The following is a 23,277-nucleotide window of genomic DNA, read 5'->3' as shown; positions in this document are numbered from 1 at the left end:
AAGCCTTCCCCATCGAGATGTCAATAGTCGCCTGTACTCATGCTATTGTCACTCCAATTGCCTTTGAAACTCTCAGCTGTGCATTATACTGTCAAAACTGCAAATGCTCAATGCAGGAACACACATGTACACTAGCTAAATCAGCGCAGTAAAGCACTGGGACGGGAAGATGCTTTGAGTCCTCCAGCATATTCATGGTCAGTATTCAATATTTCTATCCGGTGATTGCAAAGACACAGCCTGAATGCTTCTAACCACTTTGCCGACCACATTTTCCCCTCACCATACCAAACTCGTTGCCAAATTACTGCCTCAAGGTCCTTCTGCTTTCTTAAGACTAAAAAATCTCTGCCCTCAAAGTTGCCTCTACATCTGCTCCCTGCCTTGTACTGTTTCCGATAGGAGGAAGTTTCTCTCCAAAGACTTCTAGTTGGAGTGGCCCTCACACTTTTTCAATCTGGACACATGTAATCCCCTGTCCACTGAAATCCATATGCATGAGTCACTAAGTTGTGAATTTTTAATGTCCTTGCACATTGATAGCAGGTATAGGTTCTGAAGAGTTGACTCTGTTGGTATGTTTTGGGGCAACACGTTACGTAAAATGGACTCAGCAAGCCTGAAAAGGCATTTTTAGGGCAACAAAAAGCCAATATAGACACGAATCTAAAAATAGGCCCTTATAGGCACTATCAACAGTTGATTAATTTAATCCCTGTAGTTCGTGCTTATATGTTGAACAAAGTTTACAGGGACTCCAGGAAAAAAATGGGAATTTTGCCTAAAGTTCCGATCTAAAGTGAGAATTTTATTGCGTTGTACATCGGATACGTTCGTATTTTCTTTATGGATAATTAGCGCGTATATAGAAGTTGTATTACGTTGCCATGGTACGATTTACCACTACGTCAAATTAATATTGCTATGTATACTGTTTATTTCTCTTGCTTATTATTGTTCCATGTGCCCATGACTTTTGTTTGCATGACTATGTATAATGTAATAACTGCTATTTTTGGATTGTTATTTTGTGTACTGCATATTGAAAAGTTGATTTCGTTTTATTTTTTTGTTATTGTTGTTGTTGTCAGTGCTATGCCAATCGCTGTAGCCAGGAGGGGGGATAGGGCTTGTCAAGCTGTTCGCACGGCTTTTTCCTTCCCTCTCCTCCTCCATCGCCGATGGAAATTGACCCAATAAAAAAAAATCTCTAGTTATACTTTGTACATCAGGGCATGAGCTGCGTCACAAATATTATTATGTGCCGGTGCATAACTGTTTTGTGTGCTGGAATTTGCTTTTTTTGCTGATGTTCGCACGGTTTCTGTATATACACGATTGTACTTTACCAGTAATACTTAGTTGCCCTTGTTCCGGTCATCCTTTGTCTCGTGTCAAAATTTTGCCTGTATATATGCGAGTGTATCTTACCAATAAATCCTAGTTGGAAGTAGCACTTGGTCATGTCATCCTTCTTTGTCTCAACCAAATTTTGCACTTTACACGTGTGAAGCCGCCCAAAAGTTCCCGTCGGTTAGCTACATGAGAGATCCAGTACATCACCCACTAAAAGTCTGCATGGCTTCACCTAATAATTAGTCCGTAAGCTACAAGTGAGACTAACACTAGCCATCAAGAGTTAACATCTATGGAGAAAAAGCGAGTAGTATAATGCACAAAAGAAATTGGAAAAGATACGAGGCTGTTTGGGCACAGCTTTTTATTGCAATTGAATCTCCTGGAAAAAAGTCGGTGTTAGGTGCAACAGGGCCTCAGAACACAAGTTGGCTTCAATGCTTGTTTCAGTGAAGTTTCTTCTGAGCCGACATCACAAGCACAGAGTTAGGTAACGGCACTGTAATCAAAACTATCATGCATGGTGGTGTGGCTCCTATACTCAATAAAGTGCAAAGGCTTTATTAGAAGAGAAAAACCACATGCAGTGCTCTTAGAGAAAGTAAATATCTTCATTCAATGGCTTCTGCTTCACCTAATGAGAATGCACTGTCCCCTTATAACTGCTGAAGGTGGTGCAAAAACGGTTCAGCTATTACCAACACACCCACTGAAAAGAAAGTGCTGGTGATCCCTTTTACATTCCTATGTCTGAGGTGTTTGCAGCACATTGTGGCAAATTTTAATTTTTGTCCCCAGTGCAAATTACAAAAGGCACAAATTGCGGCTCGGTAAACGTTATGTGGTGCTTTTGAATGGACTATGTATTAGGGGTGGGCGATTGATCGATCAACTTTCCGATTAATGCTTTAGTTGCGATTAATTTTTTAGTCGGTCGAAGTCATGTGAGCAAACCGAAACAGGAGTACCGCGTTGAAATTGTGTGCATGCCGAGGACCATATTTGTGTTCAAATAGCCTGCGTGACGTTACAACAGAAAACAATGCAAGTATGCTCAGAGATGATAGCAATTAAAACTGTTGGGACGGAGAAGCATTTTATTATTATCATCGGTGTATGGATTCCATTAAATAAATTCCATTAAATAAATTATGGATTCCATTAAATTAAAAATTAAAAAATTAAGTATGGATTCCATTAAAAAACAGGGACACAGGGAAGAGTCTTCATGAAGACGCAGGGGCAAAGCATTTATTAGCGAGGTGCCTAACTTGCCAGGTGAAGCACACAGAGAGCACCGAATGGTGGGTAGCAATATGGCGCGGGTTCGATTCCCGGCCGCGGCGGCCGCTTTTCTGATGGAGGCGAAAAGCAAAAACGCCCGTGTGTACGAGATTTCGACGCACGTTAAAGATCCCCAGGTGGTCAAAATTAATCCGGAGCCCTCCACTACGGCGCGCCTCATCGCCTGCGTTGCGTCGGCGCGTTAAACCCCCCCAATCAATCAATCAGCAATATGGCGACCAAAAACCAAGCACACGATCCGCTACCTAACGCGCACGTTCGTCGTCCTCTGCTGAGCCGCATTACACGGCACGTACCCACGCGGGTTGAATAGTATGTCCGTTAGCATGTCCGTTCTTGACAATGCTGTCACTTCACAGTTTGGCATGTGACATTACCCGCTCACTTCAAAAGCATCGACTCCGTGCTACAATTATGTGCGGGAAATGTAGTCCGCTGCTAGATGCCTTGTGTGATCATCGCGAGAAGTATTGTTTCATGCGGAGCACATGCACAATTTCTGGGCGAGATCGGGAGCGTCCTGTGGCGCTTTGGTTGGTTGGAGCGACTTTATGGGCAACATAGCTAAGCTGTCGTAACACCGTGTACGGGCCGATGTAACGTCGTATAAATTTTTCCGAGAGTTCCCTGCGGCTAACTGGAGTCCACACACAGACCTGGTCCCCAGGGGAGAAGGTTGCATGTGGGTGGTGGAGCTTGTAGCGAGCGGCGTCACAACGCTGGTGCTGTTGTATTCGCTAGCGTGCCAGCGCTCGTGCTTCTTCGGCGCCACGCACAAACTCGTGAAGGGGGCCGTCTTGGTCGTCGTGGGTGTCGGGTAGCCGCGTGGCGTAAAGCATTGTGAAAGGTTCCCTACCGCAGACAAGTGCAAATGGTGTAATTTGTGTCGTCTCTTGTTGGACCGTATTATACGCTGACGTTACCGGTGCAAGGCTCTTCGTGACAGGTCAGCAAGATGTCATTCCTGAGAAGGTTGGGTACGACGAGCAGATAGTTACTCCCACTCGACGCGAAATTTCTCTTATATAGAAGGTTGCTCCGCAGACAGAATGAGGATAGTCTTGCAAATGCCTTCGGCACGACGGTAGTGTGGCCTTGTGAAAAATCAGACTGACCGTAGTTCCGGGTCCTCGAGCTGCTGCTCCGAAATGATGGGTGCGTCCAGAACTCCGATAGACGCAGCATCATCGCTGTCGTAGTCATTGGCGGGCGGTAGGCCAACAGGAGCTCTTGAAAGGCAGTCTGCGTCCGAATGCCGCTTGCCGGATTTGTGTACGATGGTCATGTCGAATTCCTGGAGCCTTAAGCTCCATTGCGCAAGACGGTCAGTAGGGTTCTTAAGGTTCGTGAGCCAGCAGAGGGAATGGTGGTCGCACACGACGGTAAAATGACGCCCATAAATGTATGGTCGGAATTTGAGGAGGGCCCAAACAACAGCGAGGAACTGTTTCTCGGTGGCTGAATAGTTACTTTCGGCCCGTGATAGTGTTCGGCTGCGTAAGCTCTCACTTTTTCGACGCCGTCTTGCCACTGGACGAAAACAGCGCCGAGCCCCACATTGCTGGCATCCGTGTGAACCATAGTTGCGGCCTCCTCGTCAAAATGAGCCAGCACAGGGGGTGTCTGTAAGCGACGCCGGAGCTCGTGAAAAGCCTCTTGCTGTTCATCATTCCAGATGAAAGCTATATCATCACATGTGAGGCGAGTGAGCGGGGCCGCAATGTGGGAGAAGTTCGCTACGAATCTCCGATAATAAAGCACAGCCCTAGAAAACCTTGCTTTTTTTGTCGGTAGGGGTGCAGAACTTCGACACGGCATTAAGTTTATCAAGATCCGGGCATACGCCGTCTCGACTGACATTTGACCGAGAAATAGTAGTTCTTCGTACCCGAAATGGCATTTTTTCGGTTTTAGTGTTAGTGCGGCAGATCGGATAGCCTGAAAAACGGACGTCAATCGCTCCAAGTGCTCTTTAAAGGTCCTGGAAAACACGACGACGTCGTCTAGGCATACCAAACGTGTTTGCCACTTCAATCCAGGAAGAACCGTGTCCATAATTCTTTGAAATGTTCCAGACGCTGAGCACAAACCATACGGAAGAACTCTGAACTCATAAAGCCCGTTGGGAGTAACAAATGCAGTCTTTTCACGGTCACGCTCATTGACTTCAATTTGCCAGTATCCGCTCTTTAAGTCCATTGACGAAACTCAGGGGGCATGTCGTAATCGATCGATTGAGTCGTCTATTATCGGCAGACGATATACGTCTTTTTTGGTTAGTTGGCTCAGTTTGCGATAATCGACACAGAATCTCAAGCTGCCATCCTTCTTTTTGACCACGACGACGGGTGACGCCCAGGAGCTTGTCGATGGCTGAATGACGTCGTCATCAAGCATCTGGTCCACCTGCTACCTTATCGCATCGCGTTCTTTTGCGGACATTCGGTAGAAGTTCTGCCGAACGGGTCTTTCATTTGCAGCAGTAATTATGCGGTGTTTGACCACTGGATTTGGCGGACATCCGACGTCGACGAAAAGCAGTCCCGGAAACTGTTTAACAGCCCAGGAAGCTGGCGTTGCTCTGTCGGCGGGAGGTTGCGGTTAACGTCAATTACGAGCTTATTTGGCACCGCGGCTGACGCTTTACTCTGCAGTACGAAGCAGTCCGTTGCGTTGTCGATCTCTTAGAAGAAGGCAACCACCGTTCCCTCGGAGACTCGTCGACGTGCATTGGTAAAGTTTGTCCTTAGGACCTCCGCTTCGCTGCATGCTAGCGTCAACAGGCCCCTAGCAATGGCGATCCCACTTTCCAGAAGAAGGGGACACAAGACCTCGGCAATACCAGGGCCGTTTAATAGGTCATCACACCTAACGGAAAGAAGCATTCAGGCCCTTGGTGCTAGGCCAACTTCGTCGCCGACAATTCGCAGGTGTGGTTGTCGGTTGCCGGTAAGTTCTGGTTTGTTATTTTTTGTAGAAAAACTAACAAAGCCTTCGCCGCCGTCGATTACCGCATCATGCTCGCGCAAGAAGTCCATACCTATAATAAGGTCTCTGCAGCACTCCGGGAGGACGACGAACGTGCCGACGAAGTCTGAGTCGCCAATGCGGACATTTCCCGACAGGCGTCATGAGGTGACCCCCGGCAGTCCGAATCTGAGGTTCATCCCTTGGCGTCTTCACCTTTCTGAGCCTCGCGGTACATTTCCCGACAGGCGTCATGAGGTGACCCCCGGCAATCCGAATCTGAGGTTCATCCCATGGCGTCTTCACCTTTCTGAGCCTATCAGAGAGTTGCCGACTAATTATCGAGTAGTCCGCCCCGGTGTCCACTAATGCGATCATTTCTTGTCCGTCGAGAAAAACTAAAAGTTCGGCCCGTGCGTTTACGTCGACGTCGAAGTTTTGGGCTGCCGGGTCCCCAACTGCCGAGGGTAGAGGGAGGCCTTCGGAGCTTCGACTACTGGCAACCTTGCCTCCCAAGGTTGCGTAATCTAGTTTCCCCGTGGTGGCGTTGGAGACCACTGGGTAGGTGGCCCTCCAGGAGTGCGGCGGCTGGCGAACCTTGGAGAGCTGGGGACGGCGATCGTGATCGATGGAGTGGTGTGGTAGCTCAACGCTCGCGAGGTAGTCAGAAATGGCGACCGGTCTTTCTCCGAATTGGGGCCGAGCAGCGTTGGGTGGGAATCCAGGCAGTCCGATTTCGCGGTAGGCGCACCGGCGATAAATGTTCCCTGGTTCTCCACAGTGATAGCACATCGGCTGGTTGTCGGGAGTTCGCCAAAGGTCGGTCTTGCGTACTTGGGGACGATAGTGTTGTTGCGGACGGACCGAAGAGTTAGGACGAAACGGCTGTTGAGCAGTAAGAGGGACTGCTTGCTGTGGCCAGCATTAGGCTGGGTGCGGCGGGCGCGGCAGGTCTAGTGGTTGCGGTGGGAGCCTGGGCAGTGAGAGCAGTTGCGTAGGAGGCTGGGCATGGTGACGCTGGCTGCACTGCTGGTAGGGAAAAGGCGTTGCGAATTTCATCGCGCACTATGTTGGCGACGGAGGCCTGTATGGGTCCCGACGGAATTTTGCCGCACTTAGCGAGCTCTTCTCTCAATACCGCGTGGATGAGATCCCGAAGGCGGTTGTCCTCATCCGTGGCCATGTCAGCAGAGATGCTCGAGGATGTTTTGGCTCCCATGAGGTCCTATTGTCGGGAACGCTGTTGTAGTGCCTTCTCAATGGCGGTAGCCTCGCGGATGAATTCTTGGACCTTACGTGGCCGATTTCTGACGAGACCTGAGAAAAGCTGTTCTTTAACGTCATGCATAAGATGGCGCAATTTTTTGCATTCTGCCATGTCTGGATCGGCTCGCCTGAACAGACGGTCCATGACCTCCGCGAACATAGCCACACTCTCGTTAGGTTTCTGAGTGCGTGCTTCCAGCAGACGCTGTGCTTGTTCACGGTGGTGGGAATTTCCGAATTTCGCTTGAACCTCCCGACGAAAGTCCCCCCAAGTGCGCAGGCTCGCTTCCCGATTCTCGAACAAGGTTCTTGCACCGTCCTCAAGCGAAAAATAGACTTGTAGGAGCTTTTGGGTAGCATTCAACTGGTTGAATGCAGCCACACGCTCGAACTGTTCAAGCCAGTCCTCAACGTCTTCGTAATCCTCTCCGTGAAAGTGGTTGGGTTCGCGGGGCTGCTGAAACGTCACCGTAGTAGGCATCGCCTGCGCCATTACCTCTGGCTGAGAGTCGTGCCTCCTTAGTGCAGACTCCAAGAGAGGGTCCTGTTCTGGAGGCCGAGTTTCCGGCGGCTACACCGATGAACTGAAGTGTCACCAGTGTTGCGTCCTGTCAAACAGGGACACCGGGAAGTCTTCACGAAGACGCAGGGGCAAAGTCTTTATTAGGCGAGGTGCCTAACTTGCAAGGTGAAGAAGACAGAGAGCACCGGTTGGTGGTTAGCAACATGGCGACCAAAAACCAAGCGCATGAGCCGCTAGCTAACGAGCTCCTACGTCGTCCTCTGCTGTGCCGCATCACACGGCACGTACCCACGCAGGGGTTTAGCATGTCCGTTCTTGACATCCCACAGTTTTCACGTGACATTTATATATATATATATATATATATATATATATATATATATATATATATATATATATATATATATATATATATATATATATATATATATAAATGTCACGTGCAAAACTGTGGGATGTCAAGTACGGACATATATATGTCCGTATATATATATATATATATATATATATATATATATATATATATATATATATATATATATATATATATATAACACAGAAATAAGAGTTGGAAGTCAAGAAACCCTCGGAAAGCAAAGGGAAGGATGTGGTAGGTCATTGAAATAGATAAAGAATTTCGAAAGAAGGAAAGAAAGTGGAGAAAAAATGGCCGCCAGGTGGGATCCGAACCCACCACCTCCAGAATACCCGTCTGGTGCTATAACCACTACGCTACCGGCCGGGCGATTTTCCCCTCCACTTTCTGGGGTATTTATGTTTAGGTATTTTTGTTTCCTGTGCTTGGGGGTGGTAGCCAGCGCCACTCGAACTACTCGGGGTGAAGGGGACCTTCTTTTTAACCCCCGGGCCATGACTCGAGTGTCTACGACATGTCGAGAGTGGTCGACCAGCGTTGAGCCCTCTTAAGCTTCCTTGGCACCAAGACTGCCAGTACAGAGGCCCTCGCTATGCATAGGCCCTCGCAGAGGCCCTCGCATTTCGGCACGCTAACGTGTGCCGAAATCTCGTCCACATGGGCGTTTTCGCTTTTCGCCTCCATCAGAACAGCGGCCGCCCCGGCCGGGAATCGAGCCCGCGACCTCGTGCTCAGAAGCGCAACGCCTTAACCGCTGAGCCACCGCGGCGGGTAACTGTTTAACTGTTTCTATTACATACGATATATATATATATATCCGCTGAGCCACCGCGGCGGGTAACTGTTTAACTGTTTCTATTACATACGATATATATATATATATATATATATATATATATCGTATGTAATAGAAACAGTTAAACAGTTACCCGCCGCGGTGGCTCAGCGGTTAAGGCGTTGCGCTTCTGAGCACGAGGTCGCGGGCTCGATTCCCGGCCGGGGCGGCCGCTGTTCTGATGGAGGCGAAAAGCGAAAACGCCCATGTGTACGAGATTTCGGCACACGTTAAAGATCCCCAGGTGGTCAAAATTAATCCGGAGGCCTCTACTACGGCGCGCCTCATCGCCTGCGCTGCGTCGGCGCGTTAAACCCTACAGTCAAATAAAAATAATAGGAACAGTTCATGACTCTGCCGTCAATCGAACAGAGTGTTCGTCTTTGGTCACCGATGTTCTAGATCTGATTCGATGTTTCTCGAAGCATTAACGCCAACCCATAAATGCTCGCAAGGCAAGCATGGCGCTATTTGTTTCTCCGACGCTCATCTATGCAATTCACACTGCTGACTGCTTCCTCGACGTTTGTGTTTTCTTAACGTTCAATGAGGAGCACAAGTTCGCTCCAGTAAACTTTATTTCTCCAAGAGGCTGCGTCGCCTTTGGCTTCGTGAAAATAGCCTTCTACTTCTTCTACTATAAGCTGAGGGGGCGCTTTCAGCATGTTTATTTATCGTTACTTTAGATTTATTCAACTGTTTCCGCAGGCTGTATGGCACATGGTAGCTCGCATGCGAATCATTCAATGCGCACGAACGCAAGTAAGAACACATTTCCAAAATTGCGACTCAAAAGTGACCGCTTCTGGTTTTCAAGCGAGGAAATCGTTTTATAATGCTCCCAAACTCCAGACTGCATGTTTTTTGAAAGAGGCTGTCATAAAAAGTTACGGAGAGCTTATATTAGATTTCAAATCCCCTGTCTCGCTGTTTTTTAGGGCGCAGCCCTGTGGCGGCCGCATCTCTGGTTTCGCGGAGTTGATGCCTTTGTAACCGAGTGCACGATGGGAAGAGCGAAGAGCGAAAGAAAGCAAAGGACGATACTCTCGCGACATTTTGATGGGAAGACGGTTCGCCGTGGCGGCTTATCGAGCATTTCTCCGAAAGTGCTCAGCGGGGGTCCGGTGGGGGGGGGGGGGGGGGGTGGAGAGGAGGGGGGTCAGTATGCTGTGCCCACATGGGGCGCTCTCCGCGCGACGATTGGTGAAAAAGTGAGGAGGGCGGAGGGGGCGTGCGCGTGACGATGATGTGCGTTCGCTTCTTAAGACGGAGTTCGCGGTCCCTTCCTGAGACGCACTCGCGCCGCTGACGCAGAAGCTCAACATCGCTACCGTCCAGAAAACCCACAAGGGAGTGCTGCCTCAGCGCACTGCAGCACTCAGGAGTGAGCTCTGAACTGCGAGTGAGGCAACCGGTCGTTTGCTTCGTCGGCGCTTATTGTTACCATACATATATGTCTGCCTGAAATTTGTTGCCTCAACATATTTTGCACAGTCAAAACTGCTGAACAGCTGCGCCCAAATTTCGCATTAGGGAGTATCGTAATCGCCAGCTGCTTTTTTTTTGTAAAGTTGGTAAGCAAGTTCCACAAAACCGCTGTGACATTTCCAATATTGCGACGTCACAGGACTCGTCTCCATAATTATCAAAGTTTCTGCGTTAATTATAACTGAGGGCGCTAAAAGGGCATGTTCACTTTCCTTGCAATGTATTGGCCCTATGCAGGACAACGTATTTACTTCAGTGTGTACATAGCCTGTCTCCTCTTGAGTCGTATTTGTAATGGTTTTGCGGATTGATGGGTGCAGCAAATGATATTGAAGATGAGGATACTACTTCAAGCCCGGCCTTTTATTATCCAGGGCATAGGAAAAAACGTTTAAATTGTTTAAGCAATAATATTATATGTAGGCCCAACTTTGGTGGCTAGACACTACAGCCCAACTTACCTTTTTTTATGGTCACGTTTCGAACTTCAACCCAGTTTACATGATCATAATAGCCGCCTTGGATAGTGGAAAGCGATAAGAGAAAAATAACGGCCAGGTAGCAGAGCAACATTCTTCAGTTTTTCACTGATATTCAATTATTCTGCAAAATCAGGAAAATGCATGTTTTAATGGAGCGTCATAAAAAATGCCAGTAATTTTAACGCTTTATCAAGATACCGCCAGGTTGATCTACATTTATAGTAAGCATGAAAAAACTAGGCAAACAATGCACCAAAATTAACACTTATAATATTTGCCTAAACTGTTGAGCGACGAAAAAGAATGGGTAGTTTGAAGCTCAGATGGCCATGAAGGCCGCTAATGTTGTATTAAAGTCCTTTCTCGCTTGTTTAATACAACTCGAAGCCGCAAAACTGTTTATCTTAAGAAGGACTTGTTGGTGGGTGAGTTGCTGCATCTTTAACGTGACGTAAAAAACTCCGCAATTTGAGACGGCCACAAAAAGGGGAGAACAAGGCACAAGCCTGTCTTGTGCTCTCTACTTGTTGTGGTCGTATCAAATTGCGCAGTATTTTACTTCACGTTAAAACTGTTCATTGTGAAGTCAATGGTGTGACGGAAGCCCGTCTGGTCGGGTTGAATTTTGATGAAGAAAGACAAGGACGCGGAACACAAGTTAGTTCAGTTTAAAAAAAAGGAAATTAACGTTTCGGATCCCACACGAAACCCTTGGTCACAATAAAATCTTGAGTGGAATAATGAAATAATCACCTTATACACGTTTCACAACGCTGCGCATGAAACTTGCGTAGAATGGCGGCAGGCTTACGGAGTTGCGGTTCAGTGTGCGTTCCGTCGTCTGCATGTGAAGTGATTCCAGTAACAGGCGCGAGGTAGCATTCCTTTTTTTTTTTGCGAGCACGCGTGCAGCAGACCAGTTGATTGTGGGCGGTGCGGTATCGCAGTGCTCGGCAAGGGCGCTTGTCGACACGTGGTTCTTGCTTACATCGTTGCGATGTTGATGCAGGCGCTTCGCAAAGTTTCCTGAATCACCAGTATACACGTACTGACAATCTGCACAAGGAATCACGTAGACAACTCCTGGGTACCTCTCTTTTTGAAATTTGACCTTCACGTTCACTAGTTCATGCCGCAGTTTGCGTGACGGCACATGCGTAGTGTCACGTTGTACGAGCGGAGTTTGCGTGACAGGGCCTCGCTGATGCCGGACACGTACGGAATTTCCACGCGCTTTTGAAGTCCGACGTCGACGACATGGACAACTTCGGGTAACCGCACGATGAAAGCTCGTAGCGTACTCTCGTATTGTTCGCCACCCGGTCCTCTGGCTTGCTGCAGACCCTGTCAGCTCTGCGGAGGAGGGAGGCGACCACACACACCGCTTCTGTGCTACCGGATGCACCGTATTAAAGTGTAGGTGCCGGTAGGTGTGAGTCCCTTAAGTGCAGATTGCCAGTACGTGTACATTAATAAGTCCAGAATCTTTGCGAAGCGCCTGCAGCAACATCGAAACGATGTAAACAAGAACCACGTGTCGACAAGCGCTGTTGCCGAGCACTGCAATACCACATTGCACACAATCAACTGGTCTGCTGCACGCGTACTCGCAAAAGAAAGGAATGCTACCTCGCGCCTGTCACTGGAATCACTTCACATTGAGATGACGGAAAACACGTTGAGTCGGAACGCCGGGTATTTGCCGCTAATCAACGCAAGTTGACTGCGCAGCGTTGTGAGACGTATATAAAGCGATTATTTCCCTTCAAGATTTTATTATGACCAAGGCTTCCGTGTGCGAGCCGAAACGTTAATTTCTTTCTTTGAAACTTAACTAACTTGTGGTCGGCGTCCTTGTCTTTCTTGATCAACTGTTAATCGTGCGCTGCGCCAACTGACCTTTTGGCACCGTTTCCCCTCTGAAGTCATGCGAAAAACTCATGTTTTGTGGGAAAGACTCAACAATGTACATGGCCGACAGCAGGAACATGCCCAGGATTCTGAACTAATTCGGTACGGTGCACACACGTCTAATGCGCACCTAGCAAACGCATTTAACAATTTTTTGTATCTCTTGATAACAGCTCTTGCAATGTGGTTATTTTGGATCACTTGCAGCCCAGTAACTTTAGTAGCGCGTTCCTATTCCAAACCGATGCCAATGAAATCTTCCGCACGTTCTCATCCTTTCGTAACAGTAAGGCATGTGATGCCGATGACAATCACAGCCGACCAATTGTACACATCGGATATCACCTGCCCTGTACTTCAGCACGTGTACAACCTCGCTTTCGAAAAAGGAATTTGTCCGACACGCATGCAAATGGCGAAAGTGAGCGTTTTATTCAAAGGTGGTGATGGAAATTAACTGTTTGACTATAGACCAATACCAATTCTTCCCGTGTTTTCAAAAGGCCTGCAAAAACTACTTTGTGAGAGAATGTACGCTTTTATTGAGAAAGGCTTTATAACAACTTATTACAGTTTGTATTAGGAAAACATCTTTTACCCGATCTACGCTTCTAACACAAAAAGGAATAATTCTGCAGGCAATTGAGAATAAACTGGTAACATTACGAGTATTAGTAGATTTTTCGAAGGCGTTCGATCGAAGTAGACATGCCATGTTACTGAAAAACTCGAGTATTATGGATTTTGAGGGGACTATCTCACTCTGCTAGAAAGCTACCTTAAATTCCACTGTCAGGCTGTGGGGATAGACAATGACGTATTTGATTATGCGCAGTTAAATTAAGAGTACCCCAGGGGAGCATCCTCGGGCCATTATTATTCTTACTTTGTATTAATGACTTGGTAAATATGGACGACTTTTGCAGATTTGTTATTATGCAGATGACACCTTTCTTCTTTCTGTTAAAGATACAACTAAATTATTTCATGGCGCAAACAATGTGCTAAACAAACTGGATATTTGGAGCACAGTTAATTAATTAACGATTAAAACTTCCAAAACCAAAGCAGTGTTCTTTAAAGCAATAAATTCTAAAGCAAGTATTAGCAACAGGTTATGGCATTGATACTTCCAACCTCAAAATTGCCCCTTATGCCAAAACCCTTGCAGTTTTTTTTTCCAGGAACACTTAACGTGTAACAAACACTTCGGTAATATTTCATGCAAGCTTGCACGCGTCGTTGGTGTCGTCACAAGGTTACAGTTTTTTCTACCAAAGAAAATAAAATTGTTAATTTACCATTCTCTTTTTTCTCTCACGTTAATTACTGCCCCTTAGTTTGGGGACGCACGACCGCCACTAATATTGCTAAACTACATTTACTACAAAAGAAAGCCGTGCGAGCCGTCTTTAATTCTGCTTATGATGCTTACACACAAAAAAATGTGACGTCACTAAGGATACTGAGCGTACAAGCACAACTTGCAATGTGCCACTAGTAAATGAAGAGGAAATTGGAAAGGCTCCCAAAGGCATGAAAATGGGAAAAGCTGCAGGCGACGATGGCATAACCGTATATCTTTTGAAGGAGGGAGGAGATTTTGTACTGGGAAAGCTTGCTCTACTATTTTCGAAATGCTTGAATACTCATATAGTGCCATATCCTTGAAAAACTCCCACATTATTCTGATTCTTAAGAAGGGAGATGCCAAACCCCTCAAGCATTACAAACCCATCAGTCTATTCTCAGTTGTTCATAAGCTCCTTAGCAACGTTATAGTTATCCATATATGTGAAAGCCTGGTTTCCCAACAGCCCAGAGAGCAGGCTGGGTTCAGGAAAGGAGTACGCAACCATGGGTCACATCCATGTCGTAAATCAAGTGGTGGAACAATCCTCAGAGTACAATAAATCCATTTTGTATTTGTCTTTGTCTTAAGCCTGATTATGTCCGCTGCAGAACTAAGACCCAATGATAATAAAACCCCACTATCGGCCTTCAGGCACTCGATAGGCGTGGCTGCAGATCTTTGGGAGAGGCATTTGTCCTGCAGTCGAAATAACCAGGCTTAAGATAAAGATAAGCCCCTTTACAAGACATTTATAGATAACAAGAAAGTGTTTGATTCCGTACTTATCCCAGCCGTCTAGAAGCACTTAAATACCGAAGAATAGAGGAAGCCTACATAAGACATGTAGAAGACATAACGAAATGCACGGCTAGAAGACATAAGGTAATGCAAGGGCAGGATAACCCTCCACAAGCAAAGCGATGAATTTCCTATTATCCTATTAGAAAGGGAGTAATACAGAGAGATACCATCTCGCCAAAACTAGTCACAGTAGGTCTGCAGGGAGTATTTAGAAATCTTGACTGAGAAAACATAGGATTATGGATAAACGGGGAATGCTTGAGCCATTTGAGGTTTGAGGACGACATAGTCTTGTTAAGCACGGTTGTGGGGCTAAAAATAAATATGAATAAACTTAAAGTAATCAGGAATAAGCACGCCAAAAATGTCCTCTTCAGCTTAGCAAACAAAACACTAGAAGAAGTAAAAGAATATGACTACCTCGGACAGATTGTTAGTGCTAACACCAAACACGAGAGAGAAATCCGGCGCCGAATAGGTATGGGTTGGTGAGCACTCGGCAAGCACTCCCAAGTAATCAAAAGTAAGCTGCCTCTGCCACTCAAAAGAAAAGTCGACAGCCAGAGCATACTGCCAGTGTTGACATACGGAGCTGAAACTTGGCACCTTACTGAACAACTAGAAAGCAAACTCACATCGGGCCATAGAACGAATAATGTTGGGAATTACACTCAGGGACAGGAAGCGAGCTACCTGGATCAGAGAACAAACTAGAGTAGAAGATACCATAGTTCAAATACAGAAAAAGAAATGGACTTGGGAATGCCGTGTAGTGAGATGAACGGACAACCGCTTGACAATTAGGGTAACAGAGGGGATACGAAGAGATGGGTCTAAAAGGAGGGGAAGGCCATTAACCCGATGCAGGGATGAAATTGCGAAATTCGGGGTAAACTGTCGACTCGAGCAGCGCAGGACAGCAGTGGTTGGATGTCAATGGGGGAGGCCTTCGTCCTGCAGTGGACCTTAGTAGGATGATGGTGATGATGATGAAACATAGAGCTCACTGTTAATTACGGTACAAATGAATGTGCAGTGGAAAATCAACCTTGCAATAACACGGCACATGTAAACGTGTTGAGAAGTTTGCAAAAGCAAGCGGTACCTTGTAATCCTGTATATTTAACACAAAAGGTACAGCTCCTGTGGAAAGGCCATGGATGTTATAGAGAACATGTTAGACACAAGCTTTATACTGCCTGATATTCATACTCGTTTATTGCACAAACTGGAGATTACGTTTCATGTTCTTCGGCTGAAAAGATTTTCGTTATGTAAATAAGTCAGCAAAAGTAACAAATATTTATTTTTATTTCTGAATCCTTAAATGATCATTTGCGCGGGAAAGCCGGCGTGCGGCGTCGGAAGCAGTAAAACGGCCCCTAAAATTGCTGACGGCGAAAAAAAGCCGAAAACTGAGTATAAGAGAACATTAAATAAATTTGGTCCCTGTTGGAAATTGAACCCATGACAACGGAGGGCGAGTCAAGCACGCACCCAACAGCAATTTGACTCCATGACTGTATCCTATGAATGTCAACCTAGTGGAAGGGTTGTGCAGTTCTACTTTGAAAAAAATATAACAAATGGTACACGCAGCTCCAAGTAGAACCGGTGGAACTTGTCTTGAGGCGGTAGGTTAAAGCTACATGTATATAAATATGCCCTCTCAGGTGGATTGGGCCATCATAATATCGAGATAAGGAATTGGTCTGTTGGTTTTGCGTAATTGTTCAGCCCCCTTAGTGAGCATCTTGTCAACCAAGGCTTACGGAGAGTGTTATGCTGTCTAAATTTTGTACAGTTGTCGTATACAGCTGGGATTTTATTCAGAAAAAGCTGGTATGCCACTCCAGCCTGTGGTTATAGGAACACTTCAGCCCAGTAGGTTTGTCCTTATTTAAGCTTGAAAGCCTCCAATGCATTTTCGGTAATACATTGAAAAACATGCTTATCATTCACTTGCGATCTCTGCACACTTAATTTTAAATGAGCATATGAATTGGCGAGTGATTCCTATCGGCCCATGTTTAAACACAACTGGTTATTCTGGGGATCTGGGGATGGAGATCGTAGATGGTTATAAGCAGATGACGGATACTCTCCGAGGTAACTACAGTTATAGTTGCTGATTCTATAAGAATTGAATACCCATTTGATGGAGATACTATTTTGAATTCAGACTTCTTGTCACTGTTGCCATTCATTTCGACGTTGATATCTCCTCCAAGAACTGAATTCAGAATGTCTTCATTGACAAATGTTACTGAACGATCTAGGAATGCAAAACAAAAAATGCGTCAGGAGTGCGCTAGCAAAGCAAACACAGCAAGTACACAAAGCCTCATAACCATCCGTAATAGAAAAAACTCTAATTTTGCAAGTCAAATTGTGAAGAGTTATTATATGAGAAGGACCCACCGCCACCCCGACGTATTTTCAAACGCTTAGCTGCACAGTGCCCTACGTGACATTTGTGATGTCACTGCTTGTGCTATAATATTGAGCTGCCACTAAAGCGACCATGCCGCTCTGGATATGTGGCTTCGAGGTAGAGTTCTGGGTACGTGCACTGACGGTCTGGGTTCGCACCCCAACGGATTTGCAATTCTTTTTCTTAACTCAATTCTTTTTCATTGCAAGCGAACTCAATTTTTGGGATTTTCTTTTGTTATAAATGGTGACTTGGTATGTTTTAAGTCGTTTGAGGTTCGGGGCGCAGCCTATGACAACGTTTAATCAACGTTCTGTATCGCATGAAGGCACGTGTCACGTGGGGCGCTGTACAGCGAAGTGTTTGAAAATACTCCGTAGAAGTAGCTTATTAAGGTAGAAAGTCTTCTTTTGTCGCAGTTCAAGTATGTTAATATCATCTGAGTAGCATGTTTTCTTAAGCGACAGTATTACAAAAATAGGTAATATCGGCAAAGAAATTGCCGGGTACAGACACCTTACTGTTTTGTGCAAGCCAAGCATGTCGCAGTTCCTTGCATGCAAAGCACATACAATGACAGAGGACTGCCCAGGTTTGGAAAGCAGCCTGTGTAGGGTAACAACGTCCTCCTTCGCTATGAGAGTAACATTTAATCTTGTAGCGAGAACATTTAGCTTAGTTAGCAGGTGTTCTTCTTGTTTTACCCATGCTATGAACGTTAATGTTAAAACGCCTATACCTCGCCACCCAAGAGTACCTACTTCCCACCTGAACTGCAGATGTTATTGGGAGGCTCCTTGCTTCTTTACCTTGTCAATTTTTTGACGAACCTCTGATTTCTTTGGCGTGGTTGTCCAGTAAAGTCATTATGGCATCATAACGATTACAGAACAACTGAATAGTATTTTCGTCGTCATACACTGCAGATAATTACTTAAGCTTCCCTTTTATGCATTTCTTTAAGCTTTACGAGCAGCTCAGCATCCAATTTTCATCCTGGGGCAGTAACTGCTGACGTCCTCCCGTTCAAGCCCGTGCATTTATACCACAATGGAATTCCAAAATGTTTACAACTCCGCGATGGACATAACAAAACTTCTTGCGAAGCTAGTTGGTACATACTTAAAGAAAGAAGAAAATGTGGCGCAAACTAGACGCCGACTAAGGGGAAAAGAAACGACAGATACAGGCGCCAACTTCCACCTGTTTATTCAAAGGAAACCACACTAATTTATACAAGAATAATCTATACGGAAACGATAACAAAAATAACTACCAAGGTATAATCATGCAAACAAGTGTAGATGGTGGTGACAATGGCTAGAACGGACAAGTACAATCCTGCTGACAGTTGACAACCTCTCTTCTCCAGCCTCAAGTGAAAATCAAGCGGGTCCTTACGTGCGTGCGCGCATTCCAGGCGCAGACCAAACCGTAAAGAAAGAAGAACAGCTGCACGTGCTAACCGACACGCTGTGTTTTAAGAACGACATTACTTTGTCACTTAACGCAAGTGACGGCGTGTTGACACACTTGTCGCTTGCTATTTTTATAAAAACCGCCTCAATCACCTCCCTTTACGTTTTGTGTTTTGCTCTCCCCAGAAAGGTAGTCTTATCCAGGAGTGGCTCACACCCACAGCGCTTGCAGGGGTCTGCGAGGTGCCCGCCCATTTTCCTGCTGACTGCCAACCGGTGCTCTCTCACACGTTCATTATGTGACAAGACATGAGTGCCATCCACTGTCGAGTGTCTTCAGAGACCGGCCGAATTCAAACTACTCCCGAAGTATTTCGGCGCAGCAACATTTGATTCCCTTCAGATTTGCAGTCGCCAAAATATCAGAAGTGCCTCTATGGGTTGTACCTGATCTACAGGTGCGGCTCTCGATTCCTGGAATTGGAAAAAATCCCAATGGTGTCTTCGGTCTTAAGACAACTTTACTTTTACAACTATTTTACATCAGTGAAATGTACGGAGAAGCGACGCATGTTTTTGTTGACGGCTCGGTCACGGCGTCTTCGTCGGCAGCGGCAGTGGTTATGCCTGGGAAGGACCTGACCCAACGTTTCAAGATTGGTTACAGGACGTCGTCTACTACAGCAGAACTGGTCGGTTTACGCGAAGCGCTCCGCATCATTTCTTGTGAAAGGCCACAGCAGTGGATTATTTTTTGTGACTGCAAACCAGCGCTGCAGGTACTAAGGTACCCAATGAAGCGAGGCGCGTACGATCAGCTGACCACTGATGTCGCTATCCTGCTTAAAGAGTTGAATGAAAAGGGCCACACGGTGGTGTTTCAGTGGATACCAAGTCACTGTGGCATCGCTGGAAATGAGCTGGCGGATGCAGAAGCACAGCAGGCACACCACAATAGAACTCTCCTGTCTATACCGATCACAAGGCAGGATGCTAACGCGATAGTCTATGGAGCACGGAAACAAGCTGCAGCCTTGCATTCGTCGGACCCGCAGAATCGACATGAACGCCTACACAAGCTCGATCCAGAGCGGAAGTTCTGGGTCAGTCATGCTCCTCGTCTTCGCCGAAGTCAAGAGACATTGCTACACAGGCTGCGTCTTGGAGTAGCATTGACTCGGAAGTATCTTCACACAATCGGACGAGAGGACAGCCCAGACTGCTTTCTGTGCGGTTGTCCTGAGACTATCGAACATTTGCTTAGTGCTTGTCCAAAGTACTCCAGTGAGCGAATGAACCTTGAGACAGCTTTACTACGCTTGGACACTCGCCCTCTGTCCGAACAAAAGATTTTGGGCACGTGGGCTGACAACAGGAAGCAAAGCCTAGCCGTTAAAGCTCTGCTTACATTTCTTGGTGACTCTTTTTTGGATTCTCGCCTCTAGGTTGCGACAAAAATTGAACAGACTGCGAAAGAATGTCTGAGCATTTTTTTTTCATGGATGATAGTCATGTGCTAAAAAGTGAACTGTAGTCATCTGATTCAGCGCCCCGTTGTACGTGAGACGTTTATTGGTTTTACTGCTTGTACATAGTTCATTTTTTGCTTTCAGTGTCATTTCCCATACCTTCCATATTCATTCTTTTCTCTTTCTGTCCTCAGTACCCTCCCCCCAGAGGGAAGTAGCAGGCCCAAGATCAATTTCTCAGTCCGACCTCTTCTCCTTTTCAATAAAAAATTTACTCTCTCTCTATCTCCCTTCTGCACTTTAAGGGGATACTGTAAATGACGTTTTTTCACACTCAGTGTAGAGCGTAGCGTGCTTCTTTGAGCATGTGGTCGGTAGCTTACTGGCCATCGTAGGTCGAACTTTAGCCAGTTTGCAAGGGGCGGAACACACAACACGCACATTCTACATGGCTGAGACCGTCTCGACTTTGTGCGAAAGCCTGTGGATGTACGGTATTATGTGCGTTTTCGTTTTTGCCTTCTGCTCATGCACTTTTTTACTTTGTGTCATGTTCTGCCGAATGCTTTCACACACACTTGTGAAAAGGTGAAAAGGGTGGGAAGAAATCGGGCGGCTTGCCAGCGGCTGATCTGATTGGTAAAACGTGCAATCAGGTTATGCTCGCGGAATTTTGTTATAGCTGAATTAAGTCATGTGGTGGCTATTCTCCTCTTTATCAGCTTGGAATGCGTGCTGTCACATGGAAGAAGGCTTTTTTCGGTGCTTGGATTGTACGTCCAACACATTTGGTCCTTTGCGAAGCTGACTTCGAGGTCCAAAAATAGAATTTTGTCCAAAATTTTATATACGAGGTCCAAAAATTTAACAGCCAGATCAGCCTCTTGGAAGCCGCCCATTTTCCTCCCGACGCTATCACAAGTATGTCTGAAAACATTTTGCAGTAGATGAAACACGGTAAGAAGGTGCAGGAGCAGAAGGCAAAAATGAAAACGCGCGTAATACCGTACATAAACACGCTTTCGCACAATGTCAAGAAGGTCGCAGCCAGGTAGAATGTGCGTGTTGTCTGTTCCACCCCTTGCAAGCTAGCTAAAGTTCGCCCTATGATGGCCAGTAAGCTACCGGAGACATGCTGAAAAAAGCACGCTACGCTGTACACTGAGTCTGTAAAAAACGTCATTTACAGTATCCCCTTAAAGTGCAAAAGGGTGTACATTGGGAAGCTGGACGTTGCTTCAATGAACGTGCGGGAGATCCGCGGTTGACGAGCCACTCCTGGATAAGACTGCCTTTCTGGGGAGAGCAAAATACAAAACGTAAAGGGAGGTAACTGAGGCGGTTTTTATAAAAATAGCAGATGACAAGTGCGTCAACACGCCGTCACTTGCGTTAAGTGACAAAGAAATGTCGTTCTTAAAACGCAGCGTATCGGTTAGCACGGGCAGCTGTTCTTCTTTCTTTACGGTTTGGTCTGCGCCTGGAATGCGCGCACGCGGGTTAGGACCGCCTTAGTTTTCTCTTGACGCTGGAGAATATAGGTAGTCAACTATCAGCATGATTATATTTGTCCCTTCTACCCATTGTCACTAACATCTACACTTGTTTGCATGATTATACCTTGGTTGTTATTTTTGTTGTTGTTGTTTCCGTATAGATTCGTCATGTATAAATTCGTGTGGTTTCGTTTGAATAAACAGTTGGAAGTTGGCGCCTGTATCTGTCTAATCTTCTCTCGTTCGTTGGCGTCTAGTTTGCGCCACGTTTTCTTATTTGTTTTATTATGACAATTTGGCTAAAAAGCTGACTTAGGACTTAGCCCCAAAGCGCATACTATTTGCTATTGTCTACGGATGCAGGACAAAATATAGACACTTTAGGGGGGGGGGATGAGGTGGAGGGAGTTTAAAGTTTAGCTGTTAAATGTGAAAATGTTTGTTTTCAGAAATTGCTGATTATCTTTGCATGCCCTGTCTGACATTAAACGGGTGTGAGTTTGTAGGGAATGTTTCGCATAAGTAAATCGCAATTTTCGGGCTTGCTGTAACCGGTACCCAATAAGGGAAATCTGAATTCGGGGCCGAGTCACGGGGTTTTGCTAATTACACGATACCTCTTGCACCCATTGCTAAATGAACACACTCGTAAATCACCGGGTACTGTATCATACCCATACATACCTTCGTGTCGGCTTTCAACGCTGCCCCGAAATCTGAAGAGTTGCTGAGTTGTACGTGAATTTATAAGCGCAGAAATACGTGTGAAACAGTATAATGCCATATATATAACGCAAAGCAAGCTGTTGAGGCCAGTAAACACAAATTGCTCAAAGGTTGATCAAAAATGAAACGTCATGACATTTCCCTCAATGTAGCAACGCACAACAAGCTACATCCATGATGTGACATTTATTCTTCAAGTGCTGTCGTTTTAAGAGAAGCTTTGAAAAACTTGCAACATTCAGTACAAGCATATGAAGGCCATCTCCATTTACGTAAAAAGGGACAGCGGAAGAATAGAAAAAAAAATTAGTGATGAATAGGGACCTCGAGTTTCAATGCTAAGACATTTTGCATGCAAAGCTTAAGGTGCATCACTTTCGTACTTGCCTGCTAGTGGCAACCATACCAATACCTTTATTCGTATAGTAGCCATTCTAAATGTTAAAAATATTATAATTATAGTTATCATAATCCAATTGATGTTCACTAAAGAATTAGGGCCTCTCGTAGATTTCCCCCCACGTCTGCTCTGCTGCAAGGTCTAGATCTTTTCTACGAACCCACTGTTTTATTTCATCCCTCGAAATGGCTTTCGGTCTTCCCGTACTTTTTCTACCATCCTTGATAGCCAATGTGCGCTTTGCATAGTCTATCAATTGTCAATTTTCTTATGACTGTGCTACACGGGAACTTTCGGTTGACAGTTGAACGCTCACTTACAAGTTTGCCCTATGTATTTACAATGGGGCAATCGATAGCCCATTGGTTCGAAGGACTACGGGAAACCTTTGAAACGGCGGTGTAGCCCATGCATTAGTTGCATGCCCGGCCCAAGTCCTCTTTCTCCTAATTTTGAGAGTACTCTTCCAGAGTCTAGTTGGTTTCCTAATCTATCATGCTCGCGTATTATCCCTAAAAGCGATACTCATATCATCCTGCTTCCATGGCTCATAAGACTGCTTAGTGGGACCCCAGTTACAGAGCAATAAGATTAAATTGACGGAATAAACAAATGACATATTGAAAAGAATTTGCGATAGCAGGAGCGGTATCTTTAAAATGCTATACAA

General features: G+C 45.8%; 1 long non-coding RNA gene across 1 annotated transcript in view; it reads right to left on the bottom strand.

Moving 5' to 3' along the window:
* LOC144162100 (uncharacterized) overlaps positions 1-22,224 on the bottom strand; it is a 212,162-nt gene extending 189,938 nt beyond the window's left edge. Inside the window, exons 1-2 of the long non-coding RNA XR_013320615.1 lie at positions 22,166-22,224; positions 10,578-10,719 (exon numbers count right to left, since the gene is read on the bottom strand). This is a non-coding gene — a long non-coding RNA (uncharacterized LOC144162100). The remainder of the gene's footprint in view (positions 1-10,577; positions 10,720-22,165) is intronic.
* Between the last annotated feature and the right edge of the window lie 1,053 nt (positions 22,225-23,277).

Source organism: Haemaphysalis longicornis, unplaced genomic scaffold, assembly GCF_048455015.1.
Source record: "Haemaphysalis longicornis isolate Haplotype H1 unplaced genomic scaffold, Haemaphysalis longicornis Haplotype H1 scaffold_12, whole genome shotgun sequence".
NCBI lineage: Eukaryota > Metazoa > Arthropoda > Arachnida > Ixodida > Ixodidae > Haemaphysalis > Haemaphysalis longicornis.
This window is presented reverse-complemented; position numbering and strand designations above follow the sequence as displayed.